We start from the raw sequence: 17,989 nt of genomic DNA on the forward strand, positions 1-17,989 counted from the left end.
TATATGTCCTCATGTGGCTGGGTGTGTACATACATATTCCTATTGCTGTTTGAACCTCATCAGGTTTATGGACTCATATGCTTATTCCTATATATGAACCCCACTAAGCTGGGTGAGTTCATATTCTTATCCATACACATGAACCTTCCCCGCTGGGTGGTTTCATATCCCTTTACCTATATGTGAACAGATACGTCTGGGTGGGATCATATGCATATGTTAAATCCAAGTGGCCTGTGTGATTATATCACTTGCCTAAACATTTAGGGGCTGTGTGAACTCATACCCCTATTACTGTAGATGAACTAATACTATACTTATGAACCACAAGGGTCTGGGCACGTTCATAACTCTATGCCTGTATATGAGCCCCACTACCTTGGTGGGTTAATAGCTCTCTCTCCACATATTAATCCCGCAGTGCTATGTGGGTTGATATACCTATCCATATACATGAAACTCCAGGTTGAAATAGGATCATATCCCTTTCAGTATATATGAACCACAGAGGGCTGGATGAATTCCTATCCTTATCCTTATATATGAACCTCGCGGGGTTGGGTAGATTCATATCCCTATTCCTATATATGAAAGATGGGGCTGTGGGTGTCCTCATCCCTACTCCTATATATGAACATCATTGTGCTGGTTAGGTTCATATACCTATCACTATATGAATATATCCCTATGTATGCCCCCATGTAAATATATATCCCTGTATATACACCATATGTTTGTATCTCTGTATATGAACCCCAAGGAGCTGTGTGTGTTCATTTACCTATCTTTGTATATGAAACCCTCATGGTTAATGGGTTCCTCTCCCTGTCCCTATAACATTAAACCCACCATGCTGGATAGTTTCAAATCCTTTTCCCTGTATGTCCGCTTGGATTCATATACCTATCACTATTAATGGATGCATGGGTTTGGGTATGTTTGTATCTCTATCCCTAAATATGATCTCATTGAATCTTAGTGTATTTCTATCTATATCCCTATATGTAAAACCCACTTAACTGGCTGGGTTCATGTCACTATTTTTATATATTAGCACTTAGGCTGAGTGAGTTCATATTCTTATCCATGTATATAAACCCCATGGGTCAGGCTGGGTTTTTATCCCTATCCCTATATATAAACACAACAGAACTCTGTGTGTTCATATCTCTATCCCTAAATATGAACACCTCAGGCTGGGTGTCTTCATATACCGATCAATATATTGAAACTCATGGGGCTGTGTGGCTTTATATCCCTATCCCTATGTATGACTCCACAGAGATGTGTGAGTTCATATCCCTATCCTTATAATGAAGTCCATGGTGCCAGATGGGTCTGGGTGGGTTCATATACAAATCCCTACATTTAAAGCCCACGGTTCTGTGTGGTTTCTTATCCCTGTCTTTGTATATAAACCCCATGGTATGAGTGAGTTCATATACCTATCCAAATACACAAACCCCATGTTGCTGGTTTAGTTAATATCCCTATTCCTATATATGTTCCCCACAGGCATGGGTATAGTCATATCCCTGTCCATATACATGAAACTAACAGGGCTTGTGGCTTTACATTCTTACATATGAACCCTAGGGGTCTGTTTGTTTTCATAAGCTTATCCCTATATAGGAACCCAAGGGACTGGGTGGGTTCATAAACTTATCCTTTTCATATCCTGAACTCTATATATGAACCCCACAGTGCTGTTGTTCCCTAAACCTCCATACGAACCCCACTTGTATGTGTGGCTCCATATCCCCATCCATATTATGAACACCAAGGAACTAGGAGGATTTATATCCCTATCCCTAAATATGATCCCCCCAGGCTGTGTGAGTTCATATCATTATCCATTTATATGAATCCCATGAAGCTCTGGGAGTTCATATCCTTATAACAATTTGTGAACCAATGGGGCTTGGTGTATTCATATCCCTACCTTTTTATATGAATCCCATTGGACTGGATTAGTCCATATCCTTATCCTGATATGTGAACACTGTGGGGTTGTGTGGGTTTTATATTCCTAAAACTTTATATGAACCCCACAGTGCTTTGTGGGTACATATCTGTATGCATAAAGATGAACTCCCTGGGGGATTTTTCAGTTAATTACCCTATCAAAAATATGAAATTCAAAGGTATGGGTGGGTTCATATCCATTTTCCTATATATGAACCCTGTGAGGTTTGTGGTTTCATACCACTATTATTATAGATAAACCCCTCAGGAATGGGTGGTTCAAATTCATATACCAGTGTATGAAACCAAAGAGGCTGTGAGGATTCAGATACCTTTCCTTAGCTCTTATCCTGTGAGGCTCTGTGGTCCCCAAATAAGGGAGAGGTTACAGGTTCCCTGCTCCACCCAAGGAAGGGTGGAACTGAGCAGAGAGAAGAAGCTGAAGAGGAAACTGGAGGAGGAAGGAAGCAGGATGGAGACCCAGGAGACTGGCAGGAGGCATATGGAGCAAAGAGACATGTGAAGAAACTACTTGCTTCTTGGCTTTGGACCGGTTGAAACACATGTGGGTGAGAGGCCTGTGGGGAGGTTAACAATGGCAGCTTTTATCTTGATTTTGATTTTGCTCTTTTCCTTCCAGACTTGTCTGGCTAATTCTGACTCTTTTCTATGGGTCCCCCCAGGAAGGTGCTTTAGACTTGTGGCAGGTTTTTGGGCTTCAGTGGCCCTGCTTTGGGCCAACCCTATTTGGGCATTTACCCACAAGAGAATGGGTAACTTTGGGTGCTTGATTTGGAAACTTTATTCTTCCCCTTTTCTTTATTGCACACTAATTGTATTTAAGTTCCTTTCCATTAAAGGCCTTGTATGTTTTGCCTTGATGTGGCAGATGGCAGGTTTGGGGGTTCTGGGTGCCCTTCTCCCTGTCCTGTAACAGATTCATATGCCTATATGTATGAATGCAACTGGACACTTTGGGTTAAAATTACTATATCTACATTTGAAAACCATGGATGTGGATTCATAACCCTATATCTATATAGAAACCCCTAGTCTAGGTGGTATCATATCCCTGTATATGAGCCCCATAGGCCTGGGTGCTTTCATTTCCACATCTCTATGTAAGAATCCCACTGGTCTGGGTAGTTTCATGTCCATATCCCTATATATAAACCCACATGGCTGGATGGGATCATATCCTATCCTTTTATAAGACTCCAATGTAGCATCAGGCTACATAACCCTATATCTATATATGATCCCAGAAGACAGTGGTTTCAAATCCCTATCCCTGTATATCACACCTATGGGGTTGTGTGGGCTCATATCCTTCTCCATATATATGAACCCCACTTGAATGTGTGCTTTCATATCCTTATATATGAATCCCAAAATGCTATGGGGTTCATATCCCTATGACTTTATATGGACCCCATGGGCTTGGTGGGTACGTCCCTATGGGTTCATATGAATATTCTTACACATGAAAACCATGGATATGAGTGGATACAAATCCCTACAACATTATATGAACACCAGGGCTCGTGTGAACTCATATCCTGGTCCCTGTATAGGAACCTGTCAGTGTTCTATGGGTTCATATTTCTCTTTCTGTATATGAACCCTACAGTGTTGTGTGGGTTCATATTTCTATCTCTATTATGAACACCATGTATCTGTGTGGTTTCATATCTCTATCTCTATATATGAACTGCCAAGGATTGGTAGGTTTCTATTCTGGTTCATATAAATGAAACCCACATTGCTGAGTGGTTTCATATACTTATAAATATATATGAACCCTAAGCATCTGTGCAGAATATCACTATTCTTTTTTTTTTAAATAATAAATTTTATTTTTATATTCCCCCATACAATTGCAAACGCCCCATTCTGACCCCAATCCCTCCCCTCCCGCCCCCCACCCCCCAAAAAGTGTCTCTGGTTCATAGTTTTTTGTTGATTTTGATTTTCACTTTCTTATATTCATTTTCCTGGTCCCTTATTTAAGTTTTCTAGATTCCTGCTATGAGTGAGACCATCTGGCATTTTTCTTTTTCTTTTTGGCTTATTTCGCTGAGCATGATCCCTTCCAATGCCATCCATGTTGCTGCAAATTGCATGTGTTTATCTTTTTTGAATGCTGAGTAATATTCCATGGTGTATATGTACCACATCTTCTTGATCCAGTCATCTATTTTTGGGCATTTGGGCTGTTTCCAAAGCTTAGCTATTGTAAATAGTGCTGCTATAAACATAGGGGTGCAGGTGTTCTTTGGAATTGATGTGTCTGTGTCCTTTGGGTAAATACCTAGGAGTGGAATTGCTGGATCATATGGAAGCTCTATGTTTAGTAGGTCCAGAAATCTCCACACAGCTCTCCATAGTGGTTGGACCAGTTTGCACTCCCACCAACAGTGCAGAAGAGTTCCTTTTTCTCCACACCCTCGCCAACATTTGTTGTTGCTAGTTTTTTTAATATGTGCCATTCTCACTGGTGTGAGATGGTATCTCATGGTAGTTTTGATTTGCATTTCCCTGATGACAAGTGATGTTGAACATTTTTTCATATGTCTGTTGGCCATTTGCATTTCCTCTTCAGAGAAGTTTCTTTTTAGCTCTTCTGCCCATTTTTTGACTGGATTATTTTCTTTGTTGTTGCTGAGTCTCATCAACTCTGCAGATTTTTGTGATCAGTCCTTTATCATTAGTGTTGGGTGCAAAAATGTTCTCCCAGTTGGTGGGGTTTCTCTTTGTTTTTGTTATTGTCTCTTTTGCTGTGCAGAAGCTCTTTAATTTGATGTAGTCCCAGCTGTTTATCTTTGCCTTCACTATCACTGCTTTGGGTGATGTGTCTGTAAAGATGTCTTTGATGTGCAAATCCCGTAGTGTTTCGCCTATATTTCCTTCTATGTATTTTATGGTTTCAGGTCTTATGTCTAGTTCTTTAATCCATTTTGAGTTGATTTTTGTGTATGGTGTGAGGTAGTGGTCAAGCTTCATTCTTTTGCATGTAGCGGCCCAGTTTTCCCAGCACCATTTATGGAACAAACTTTCTTTGCTCCAATGCATAGTCTTTGCTCCTTTGTCAAAGATTAGTTGACCATAAATCTGTGGGTTTATTTCTGGATTTTCTATTCGATTCCATTGGTCTGTATGTCTGTTCTTGTTCCAATACCATGCAGTTTTGATGATTATGGCTTTGTAGTAGAGTTTGAAGTCTGGGAGTGTGATGCCTCCATTTCCTTCTTTTTTTTTTCAGTAGAGCTTTGGCTATTCGGGGTTTTTGGTGATTCCATATGAATTTCATCAATAATTGTTCTATTTCTTTGAAGAATGACATTGAAATTTTGATTGGAATAGCATTGAATCGGTATATTGCTTTTGGTAGGATGGCCATTTTAATAATGTTTATTCTTCCAATCCATGAGCAGGGGATGTCTTTCCATTTCTTTGTGTCTTCTTCTATTTCTTTTAACAGAGTTTTATAGTTTTCTTTGTATAGGTCCTTTACCTCTTTTGTTAGATTTATTCCCAAATATTTGATTTTTTTTGTTTCGATAATAAAAGGGATGGTTTTTTTGATTTCTTCTTCTTCAGATTTATTGTTTGTGTATAGGAAGGCTACTGACTTTTGCATGTTGAAAAAATATGGAACGCTTCACGAATTTGCGTGTCATCCTTGCGCAGGGGGCATACTAATCTTCTCTCTATCATTCCAATTTTAGTATATGTGCTGCCAAAGCGAGCACAGAATATCACTATTCTTATATATGTACCATAAGGAGTGGGTTTCATTTAATTGACCTATATCGAACCCCACAAGCATGGCCAAGTTAATATCTCTATCACTATGTATGAACCACAAGGGGCTGGGTGACGCATATCCCTCTAACTTTATTTTTTTTTAATAATAAATTTTATTTTTATATTCCCCATACAATTGCAGCCCCCCCATTCTGACCCCAATCCCTCCCCTCCCACCCCCCTAAAAGTGTCTCTGGTTCATAGTTTTTTGTTGATTTTGATTTTCACTTTCTTATAGTTATTCATTTTCCTGGTCCCTTATTTAAGTTTTCTAGATTCCTGCTATGAGTGAGACCATCCGGTATTTTTCTTTTTCTTTTTGGCTTATTTCGCTGAGCATGATCCCTTCCAGCGCCATCCATGTTGCTGCAAATTGCATGTGTTTATCTTTTTTGAATGCTGAGTAATATTCCATGGTATATATGTACCACATCTTCTTGATCCAGTCATCTATTTTTGGGCATTTGGGTTGTTTCCAAAGCTTAGCTATTGTAAACAGTGCTGCTATAAACATAGGGGTGCAGGTGCTCTTTGGAATTGATGTGTCTGTGTCCTTTGGGTAAATACCTAGGAGTGGAATTGCTGGATCATATGGAAGCTCTATGTTTAGTAGGTCCAGAAATCTCCACACAGCTCTCCATAGTGGTTGGACCAGTTTGCACTCCCACCAACAGTGCAGAAGAGTTCCTTTTTCTCCACACCCTCGCCAACATTTGTTGTTGCTAGTTTTTTTAATATGTGCCATTCTCACTGGTGTGAGATGGTATCTCATGGTAGTTTTGATTTGCATTTCCCTGATGACAAGTGATGTTGAACATTTTTTCATATGTCTGTTGGCCATTTGCATTTCCTCTTCAGAGAAGTTTCTTTTTAGCTCTTCTGCCCATTTTTTGACTGGATTATTTTCTTTGTTGTTGTTGAGACTCATCAGCTCTTTGCAGATTTTTGTGATCAGTCCTTTATCATTAGTGTTGGGTGCAAAAATGTTCTCCCAGTTGGTGGGGTTTCTCTTTGTTTTTGCTATTGTCTCTTTTGCTGTGCAGAAGCTCTTTAATTTGATGTAGTCCCAGCTGTTTATCTTTGCCTTCACTATCACTGCTTTGGGTGATGTGTCTGTAAAGATGTCTTTGATGTGCAAATCACGCAGTGTTTCGCCTATATTTCCTTCTATATATTTTATGGTTTCAGGTCTTATGTCTAGTTCTTTATGAACTCACCCAGCATAAGTATTCAAACACTGCCCCTGGTGTTTGTATCTGGACAGAGGTTATCAACCCACCCAGCTCCATGGGTTTCATATATAGGGATAGGGATATGAACCCAGCAATCCCCGTGGGGTTCATTTAAAGTTAGAGGGACTTAAAGAACTAGACATAAGTCCCTCTAACTTTAAATGAACCCCTCGGGGATTGCTGGTTTCATATCCCTATCCCTATATATGAAACCCATGGAGCTGGGTGGGTTGATAACCTCTGTCCAGATACAAACACCAGGGGCAGTGTGTGAATACTTATGCTGGGTGAGTTCATATTATATTTCTATAAATGAATCCCATGGGCCTATATAGGTCTATATCTATATCCCTATATATGGAAATCATCCCTATACATGAACTCAATGGGGTCATATAGATTCAATCCCTATCTCAATTTATGGACCCCTTGGGTTGGATGTGTTCATATAGATATCCTTATATTTGAACACCTGGGGGATTTGTGTCATCATATCCTTTTTATTTGCATCAGTGTATGACCTCTAACAGCCCTGTGGGGTTCATATATAGGATTTTGGATATGGCTTACCCAACTCCTTGGGCTTCATAAAAAGTCACAAGTATATGAACCCATGCATCCCTGTGAGGTACACATCTGAGGTCCCAGAAATGGCAGCTGTTACTTATTTTGCAGGAACCCAGGAGCTGAGATGCAAGATGCAAACAGATTTAGGCGCTGAGGGCAGGGAGTGAGGAATTCATTGGCTGAATTATTTAGGGGGGGCAAACCCTAAGTCTTGGAACAGAAACAACAGGCACCTCCAGCCCCAGTGTAAACAGCAGACATATACCAACCCTTCCAACTGTTAAAATTAGTCCTGATGCTCAGACCCTCAGGCAGGGACACATTAAGGGCAGGAAAGGAAGACTCCTCCTACTCTCTCTTCCTATATATGAATACCACCATGATGGATGGGTTTATATTCATATCCCTAAGCATAAACCCTAGGGCAGGGTGAGTTCCTATCCCTACCCCCATATATGGACTCTATAGATCATGTACATTTATAAACCTAGAGCCTATAATGAACTGCTTGTGGCTGTGTGGTTTCAAATCCCTATCTGTATATATATATGAAACACACTGGCTGTCTCAGTTCATATCAGTATCACTATATATGAAATCCAAAGGTTAGGGTGGATCATATTTCTATCCTTATGTAAGAACCTCAGGGGTGGGGTGTTTTTATGCCTTGTTTTTATACCCTGTCCCTATATATGAAGTTACGGGGCTGTGTGGTTTCAAATAGCTGTATCTATTTATGAACAGCATAGGGCTTGTGTTTCTGTCCCTGTGACTTTATATGAACCTCACTGGGCTGGGTGAGTTCATATCCCTATCCCTATAAATGATTCCCACAGGGATGTATGGGTGCCCATCACTATTTATGAACCTATGGGGCCTGGATGTGTTCATATCCTTACCCTTATATATGAAATATATAGGGCTGGGTGGTTTCATAATCTTATCTCAATATATGAATCGCATGGTGCAGGTTGTTTTCATCTCCCTATCCCTATAATGAAACCCATGGGGATGGAGGGTATATATCCCTGTTTCTATATATGAACCCCAAGAGGCTGGGTGGGTTCTTACCCCTATCCTACATATGAAGCCCACAGATCTATGTTGTTCAAATCCCTATTCTTATATATGAATCACATGAGAGTGGGTAGGTTCTTATTTCTATCCCTGTTTATGAACCCTATGGGTGTATGTGAATTCATATCCCTATCACATGATAAAAACTGCATGTGGTGTGTGTTTTCATACGGTTATCCTTATATATGAACCCCATGGCCCTGGGTTATTTCATATCCCTATTTCTATGCATGAATTCCCTGAACCTGATGGATTCATATCCCTATCTCTGTATATGAACTTTGGGGTAGGTGGATTCATTTCACTATCCTCATACTGAACCTCACAGTGCCATGTGGGTTCATATCCTTACATCCTTATGACTTTTTGTGAAGCCCACGAGGCAGGGCGTGTCAGATCCCAAAAACTATATATGAACCCCACAGTGCTGCCTCAGTTCATATCCTGATGAAAATATAAAATCTAAAAAGTCTGGGTGGATTCATAACCTTATCCATATAAATGAAATCTGGATAGGTCAGTTCATACACTACAAACTTTTAAGAACCCCACAAATACTGTGCATTCATTTCATTAAACCTATATATGAACTCCAGTGGGATGGTGAGTTCATTTCCTAATAACTTTATATGAACCAAGTGGGGCTTGTTGGGTTCATTTTCCTGTACCTTCGATAAACCAATAGGGACCATTCTGGTACATATCGCTATCACTATATATGAACCTGAAAGGGCTCTATGGGTTCATATCCTTAACCCTATATATGAACCCCAGTAGGCTGTGTGGGTTCATATCCCTATCACTATGTGAATACATTGGTGCTGAGTTTGTTGATGTCTCAATCCCTAAATTTGAAATCTAAGTGGCTGTATGGGTTCATAGCCTGTCCCTATATATGAACCCCACATGGATGAGTGGGTTCATATCTCTATCCCTGTATTTGTTTTTTTATTAATTTTTTCACTGAGGTCATATTGAGGTGCCCCCATCAGGTATTATTACCAATGTGCACCCACCATCGACTCACCCATATTCCCACCACCATAAGCCATTGTGCTTCCTTCCCTCCTTTTCCTTTCCCCTCCTTCACTGCTCCCCCCTTGATTTTTCAGTTCTATAGTCAACTCTCCAGGGTTAATTTTTTTTTTAAAGATTTATTTTTATTTATTTATATAAGCACTGGGTACAGTCAGAAGCGCGGGAGGGTGAGAGAATTCACCAGAGCCAGAGCAGGGAGCAGAGCAGGCAGAAGGACCAAAGTGCACTGCTGAGGGTAGCAGCGGGCAGCAGGAGAGGTCTGCGCGCCATGTGAGACCCTCCTCCGGTGGCCGGGTGGCAGCCGGGGATCGAACCGGCGCTGCAGAGGCTGCGGGCAGCTTCGCAACCAGCGCTCAACCGCTGCGCCACCGGGGAGGCCCTCCAGGGTTAATTTTTTGACTTGTCTTTATCTTACCATTTAGTTACTTCATATTCCTCACATTAGTGACACCATCTAGTCATTAGTTTCTCCCTGATTTTCTCTGATGACAAGTGTTCCTTTTATGACAGTGTCCCACAGACTGTCGAAGAGCAAGAAGTTGAAGGGCAATACATGTCTGTTCACTCTGCTGTGTGCAAAAGTTATCCTGGGAATGGGCTGGCAGAAAAGGAGAGAGGGGAAACTATTTATGAAAACCACTGGGATTTTCCCTTCAGTTCAATTCCTTTACAGTTTAATTGAGCTACTCTTGGTCTTGAGTATCCAGAGTCAATTCTGTTCTACATGGACCTCTTATCAGTTGAAAGAGCACGAAAAAATAGCTGGCCACTGCGTAGCCATTACTAAAATAGCCAGATTAGCCAGATGTTTTGGAGTTAGAAAAATGTGTTGAGTGTGGTCACTTGTGTTCTTGGGCAGGAATAGTCTAAAATGTTTCCTGGATTGTTAATGTCGAAGTGTTGTGATTTTGGAAAGTTCTGGCAATTTTCTCTGTCTTTAATACCTGTGAAGCTCCTGAAATTTGACCTTTATGGTTCTTGAAGCCTTTTTATGAGCACATGATGCAAAGTTTAATGAAATTCATTCAAAATAGAAATGAAGTATTTTAAAACTTTCAAAAACATTTAAATGCTTGTGTAAGGGCAGGACAGGCCACAGTGCAGGTTTTCTGATCCAGCAGACCAGGTAAAGGAGGAGTCAGAGTCCTCAGTGGCTTTTTGCAGGCTTTTATTGGGATTTGCCCAGTACACAGCAGGCTGGGATGCTGGGGGGCCGGGAGGCTGGAAGGCCTCCCAGCCCCCAGCACGTCTTCACTCTATCTGGGCTCTTCGGCCTTTTCTCTGCTTCTCTCTGCTCTTCTCATGGCTCTGCTTCTCTCTCAGCTTCTGCTGGCGTCCCCGTGATGCCGTCCTTAAAAGTCCAGTCTCAGCCCAAGGTGAATCCCATCTACCTATGCCCACACCCTTTTCCAGGTGCCCGCCATCAGGCATGCATTCAGGACTGCAAGGATCCATCATCTATCCTGATGGTCGGAGGGCAGAAAAGCCTGACATTTTTCCTTTCCCACAGCTTGTTTAAAGTGTAAATGGATAAGAATAGGTATGTATATACTTTTTCTTTAAAAGAAGAGATATAGGGACTCAACCTTATTAAATATTTTAAAGTCTATTACAAAGCTTGAATAATCAAAATAGTGTGGAAATGAATAAAAGATTCATGGAACAGAAAAGTGTTTCTAAATCATAAGCTAAATTATAATAAGTAAAATATAAAGGCAGCATTTTAAATTAGTGGATAGTGTTCAATAATCTATGCTGGGACAATAGCTATATAAGAGGAAGAAAAAGTAAATTCTAATTTTGTTCCAAAATACATTCCAAATTGACGAAAGGACTACATGTGTTTCAAAAACTGGTGGTAACTATCTTATCAAATTCAGTTATTCTCAACTAGGGGTGATTTTGGCCTCCAGGGTTACAATGAAAGTGGGAGGTGCTTTTGTCATCAAATGCCCTAGAATCCAGTCAGGGGAAGCTGCCGAGCATGAAACAATATGCATGAAAACCAACCATAAGGCTTTTCTGATTTCTAAGAGGTTCAGTTAAAGCATACATATCCTGTAACCCCCATATGTGGGTCATGTTAAAGGCAGGACAGGACAGGAATGGTGAAGGTTGGGTAATGGGGCACAGAACTGGGGAGAACAAAAAGATAAACTTTTGGACTTCACAACTTTTTGAAGGCTTTCTATATTATATCTTATTTTATATCACGTAAAGTACTTCTCACTCTGCCAACACAAAATAGCCCTGAGACACAGAGTAGGAAGAGTGTAAGAGAAGTCTGCTTGAATGTCCAGAGATTCCTGTGATCTGGCAGGCATGAGAATTACCCAAAGAAGCCCTGCTTTGATGTGTGCATTTGTCAAGGCAAGACTTTGTAACTAAAATGTAATTCAGGACCAAAATAAGGTGGCAAATAAACAGGATCCTTGCGTCATTACTCCCTTCAAGGACAGAGATTATTAGCACCTGAAGGGAATAGCAACATCTGGAGTGAAGCTGGGAAATGAGGATAATTTTCTCTGCTGGTAGGAGAGACATTGGAGAGGGTAAGAAAGACGAATAAATAGTCAGGAACTGTACCTGCACACAAGGATAGATACTTGCTCTACCCTCAAGATGTTCTGGTGCTTTTTATCCTTCAATGAGGTCAGAAGAGTACACAATTCTTGGGGAAAGTATAGCTGCTCAATTGAGGGAACCATGGTCATTAGTGATTGATGATTGGTTTCAGCAGTGGGAAGAACCATTTTTTCATACACCACGTAATCTATAGGCTTCCAGGGTTGTCTGTGCCTGGCCCGGTAAATTGGAGGAGGAGCCTTCTGCTCCTAACATAACCTATAGCACTTCCCTTCCACAGCTAGGGAGTACAGGTTTCCTGGGTATATTGCTCCACACACCATGGTGGTGGGGGAGGATAGACTGATTTCAGAAGGTTTGTGGAGCCACCCACGCCTTTCCTTACTCACCCTCAATGTTACTTTGGGTCTTTTGCCTGACTTATAGAGCCAGAGACCATAAGTTAACTCCTGTGAACACAGCCTGTAAGGCAAACCAATCCTGTTTTGAGGGTAGTAAATAGAGGTGTGTACTTGCCCCCAACATGATCTTCAGCTCTTCCCCAATACAACCAGAAAGTGCAGGTGCCCCAGCCATATCACTCACAGTCTTCTTTGCAAGGGGTTCCCTAAACTTGTTCTTGAAATTCTGTGGAGCCACTCACCCCTCCCCTATGAGATTGCTGATCTGGTGTATAGCATGTGTAGCCAGAGACTGCAAGCACTCCCACTGAGCACAGTCATTGAGAAAAAAAGAAATCCCTGTTCCTGGTGGACAGTGCGAGGAATCCAGAGTGGTACCTATCTCTCCACAGCAAGTTATCTCAGGCTTTTGAAGTTCCAATCTTGCTGAAGATTGGAAGTTCCATTCTTGCTGCTGCTGGAGAGTGTAGGAGTCCTTGGGAAAAGACCTAAAATAGAAAAACAAGCAGATAAAAAAAAAAAAAAACACAAAACACTACAACTTGACACCTCAAAGGAACATGCTACCATAAAGAGAGAATGACTCTCCAGAATCCAACCACAAAGCTATGGAAAATCTTATATTCCTATCAAATAGAAAATTCAAAATTTCGGGCCTCCCCGGTGGCGCAGCGGTTGAGCGCTGGGTTGCAAAGCTGCCTGCGGCCTCTGCGGTGCCGGTTCGATCCCCGGCTGCTCCCCGGCCACCAGAGGAGGGTCCCACACGGTGCGCAGACCTCTCCTGCTGCCCGCTGCTCCCCTCAGCAGTGTGCTTCGGTCCTTCTGCCTGCTCTGCTCCCCACTCTGGCTCTGGTGAATTCTCTCAACCTCCCGCGCTTCTGACTGTACCCAGTGCTTGTATAAACAAAGAAACAAATAAATAAATAAATAAATGAATAAAATATATGCCTCTTTAAAAAAAAAAAGAAAAAAAAAGAAAATTCAAAATTTCCATGATAAAGAAATTAAAAGAAATGGAAGATAATGCAGAAGAACAAATCGATGTTATGAAAAATACAATTAGTATAGAATAGAAATTGAAGATTTAACAAGAAAATAAGGGCATGTAAAAAAATAAGGAAGATGAAAAATCACTGCAGAAAGTCATTGAAGCAGACTAAAAGGAGAATCAAATTAGATACCTTGAAGATCATAATGCACAAAGGACTCAAAGGTGGAAAAAGAAAGAGAAATAAAAGGAAAAAAATGAAGAAACACCTCAAAAACTAGTCAACTCCAGGATGAAGAAAATTGAGATACCACTAGGGAAAGAAAGAGAAGGGAACAGAGAACTTATTCAGGAAATAATAAAGGAAAAGTTTCCAAACCTGGGAAAGGAATTTAATATACAAGATCATGAATCTTAAATAACACCTGTCTATTTAAATGTAATAAGACCTACACCAAGATACATAGTCATGAAACTACCAAGAGTTCAAGGCAAAGAAATATTGAAAGTGACTAGAGAGATAAAAAAAAAAAAAAATCCTATAAAGCAACTCCCACCAGAGTTACATCAGATTTCTCTGAGGAAACTTTATGGGCAAAGAGAAAATGGAATGACATATTCAAAATAAAGATAGAAAATTCTAGCCAAGGACACTATATCCTGCAACACTTTCCTTTAGATAACAGGGAGAAACATAAACTTTCCCAGACAAGCAGGAGTTAGCCAACATTAGACCTTCCCTACAATAAATGTTGAAAGGGATCTTCTATCCAAATTGAAAAGAAAAATAAAACTACCTAAAAGTTAACAATGAAATAGAACCAGAAAACTAAAACCAAAATGGCAGTAGTATATCCTCATCTATCAATAATCACTCTAAATGTAAATGGACTGAACTAATCAAAATATACATAGTGGTCATGAAACTGTGCAAACCTGGGGAATGTCATGGTTTGTGAGTCTTCACTAGTGCACGTACAATTGCAGGACATGACTCAGGCTCAGAGTGCAACAGCTAGAGGGTTTATTAACAAATGGGAAATTGGTAAACAAAGAAAGCATTCTAAGGCCACAAGTGGCTGGCTATCTTACTCCAGATAATTTCCAGTAGTTCAAACCAAATGCTGTTTGTGCAAGATTGCATTGTCCCTTGGATGAAAACCGGGAGTAGGTGGCACACCATTAAGTGGTGAAACAAACCCCAGCTGGTGGCAACTGGAGGTAGTCACAGGTGGCACTACTGAGGCAGCAATATAGTGGCCACCAGCAGCAATCCAAAGCCTGAACTTGCCATTCCCAGATGCAACAGCACAAGGAGGTGTTACCAGACCATGCCAGAGGCAGGGACAGTGGTCAGGCAGTACTGCCAGAGGATTAGAATAAGTGGACAACTTTTATTTTTTTTTAAGATTTATTTATTTATTTGTACAAGCACTGGGTACAGTCAGAAGCGCAGGAGGGTGAGGGAATTCACCAGAGCCAGAGCAGGGAGCAAAGCAGGCAGAAGGACTGAAGTACACTGCTGAGGGGAGCAGCGGGCAGCAGGAGAGGTCTGCGTGCCATGTGGGACCCTCCTCTGGTGGCCGGGGAGCAGCCGGGGATTGAACTGGCGCTGCAGAGGCTGCGGGCAGCTTCACAACCCAGCGCTCAACCGCTGCGCCACTGGGGAGGTCCAGTGGACAACTTTTAGATGAGCCCAGGCACAGGTCAGCAGTGCCAGTCAGCACCAGTTAGCAGGCAATGATGTGGAGGATCAGGCACCAGTGTTACAGCTCTTTAGAGATCCAGAGCACAGGCCAGCAGCAGACAATTCTTTCAAAGGTGATGCCAGAGGATCAGGCACCACTGTACAGATCTTTCAGAGGCTCCAGGCACAGGCCAGAAGTGATGTGAAAGCCGAACCAGAGGCAGAAGCAGTAGTCAGGCAGTAAGGCTGTCAGCTGGTGGTGCCAGAGTGTCAGATATCAGCAGTCAGAAGGCAGTGTTCAGACTGTGGTTCATAGCAGAGATCATTTGTGAAGGTCTCAATGAGTATCTCTGAAGTGAAATTCTCAATGAGTGATTGTCTGAAGCAAAGGTACCAAAGAATGAATATCTCTGAAATGAAGGGCTTGATAAACGATTGTCTTTGGAGTGAAGTTCTTGGTGAATGAGCATCTCTGAAGCAAAAACATCTTGATGAATAAATGTGTCTGAAACTGTCTGAAGCCCTACTTATATCCTATTCAGGGTACCTGCCGTTCAAACTGTTTGGCCCATTTTCAAAACTGGCACTGTTTCCAAGACATGATTGGCTCCAATGCTAGCTCAAATCTGATTGGCGCTGCAGCATCTTCAAAAGTACATAGGCTTTAAAACATACTCACCACTATCGTATCAGAATCTGACCAGCATTGGGTCAGCCATATCATGCTGTGACAGAGGGCAGAAACTCTGAAACAGTAAATATGGAGCTCCTCTTGAAGAATGTCAAGAGGATTAGAAAGCAAAACTCAAAATTTTGTTTTGTTCCAGAAACACATCTAAACTCCAAGATAAACATGGGCTCAAAGTAAAAGGTTGGAGAAAAATTCTATGAGGAAATAGGACTCAAAAAAGTCCGGGACAGCCATGCCTATATCAGAAAAAATAGATGTCCAGATGAAGAAGGTAACAAGAGTCAGAGATGGAAATTATAAAATGGGTAAGGGAAAAATATGTTAGGAAGATATAGCACTCATTAATATCTATGCAATAAACACAGGAATATCAGAATATCTAAGGCAATTATTATCAAATCTGAAAATGGACATTGTCAGCAACAAATTGTAGTAGCAGACTTTAGCACCCAATTTCACTAATGAGAAGATCAACCAGATAGAAAATCAAAAGGAAACAATAGCCTTAAATAAGGAATTAAAGCATATAGGCTAAATATATGTGTATAGGATACAGCACCCCTAAAAGCTGAATACACATTCTACTCAAATGCATGCAGTGTTCTCCAGGATAGCTCAAATGTTAGTTCACAAAACAGGAGTCAATAAATTCATGAATATTGTAATCATATCAAGTATATTCTTCATGATGATATACAACTAGAAATCAACAACAAAATGAAAGTAGAAAAAAGTCTAATATATGGAGATTGAGCAGCACACTACTAAGTGATCATTGGATTAATGAGGAAGTCAAAGAAGAATTTTTTTAAAAAAATTGTTTGCTTATTTATGTATTTTAAATGATATCCTATTGAGGTACCCCCATCAGCTATTACTACCACAGTGCTCCCACCACCAACCCAACGATACTCCAACACTATGGACCACTGTACTTCCTTTCTTCTTTGTTCTTTCCCTCTCTCCCACCTCCTACTAGGTGTTTCAGTTCTGTAGTCAGCTATCAAGGGTTAGTTTTTCAGCTTATCTTTATCTGACCATTTAGTTACTCCATGTTCCACTTATTAGTGACACCATCTAGCACTTATCATTTTCCTTCTGACTTATTTCATTTAGCATTATCCTTTAAGCTCCATCCACGTTGCTGCAAATGGCAGGAGTTTAATGTTTTTTGATCACTGATACACTCATCTCTTGTGAGACATTTAAATTATTCCCATAGTTAGTGATAGCTAATGGTGTTGCAGTAAAAATGAGAGTGCAAGTTTCCTTTCGAGTTAGTATTTTTGAGTTTTTTGGATAGGTGCCTAGGAGTGCAATTAATGGGTTAAATGGCAGATCCATGTTTACTGTTTTGAGACATCTCCATACTGCTTTCCATAAGAGCTGAACCAGTTTTCACTCCACCAACAGTGTAGGAGGCTTTTGTTTTTTTCTACATCCTCACCAGAAATTGTTATTTGTGGTCTTGTCATGATGGGCTATTCTCACAGGTGTGAGGTGATATCTCTTTATGGTTTTGACTTGCGATTTGCACTTGCCTGATATTTATTGATGTTGAACTACTTTTCATATGCCTTTTGGCCATTTGTGTTTCTTCTTTGGAGAAGTCTTTTTAGCTCTTCTGCCCTTTTTTTTTTTTTTTTTTGTGGGACACTTGCCAGTGACCGGGGATCGAACTGGCGCTGCAGAGGCTGCGGGCAGCCTCGCAATCCAGCACTCAACCGCTGCGCCACCAGGGGAGGCCATCTCCTGCCCATTTTTTTAATTTTTTTTTTTTTATAGAGGCATGTTTTTATTTATTTATTTATTTATTTGTTTGTTTGGTTTTTTTTGTTTATACATGCACTAGGTACAGTCAGAAGCGCGGGAGGGTGAGAGAATTCACCAGAGCCAGAGCAGGGAGCAGAGCAGGCAGAAGGACCGAAGTACACTGCTGAGGGGAGCAGC

This window comes from Talpa europaea (assembly GCF_964194135.1).
Source record: "Talpa europaea genome assembly, chromosome: 6".
Classification (NCBI taxonomy): domain Eukaryota; kingdom Metazoa; phylum Chordata; class Mammalia; order Eulipotyphla; family Talpidae; genus Talpa; species Talpa europaea.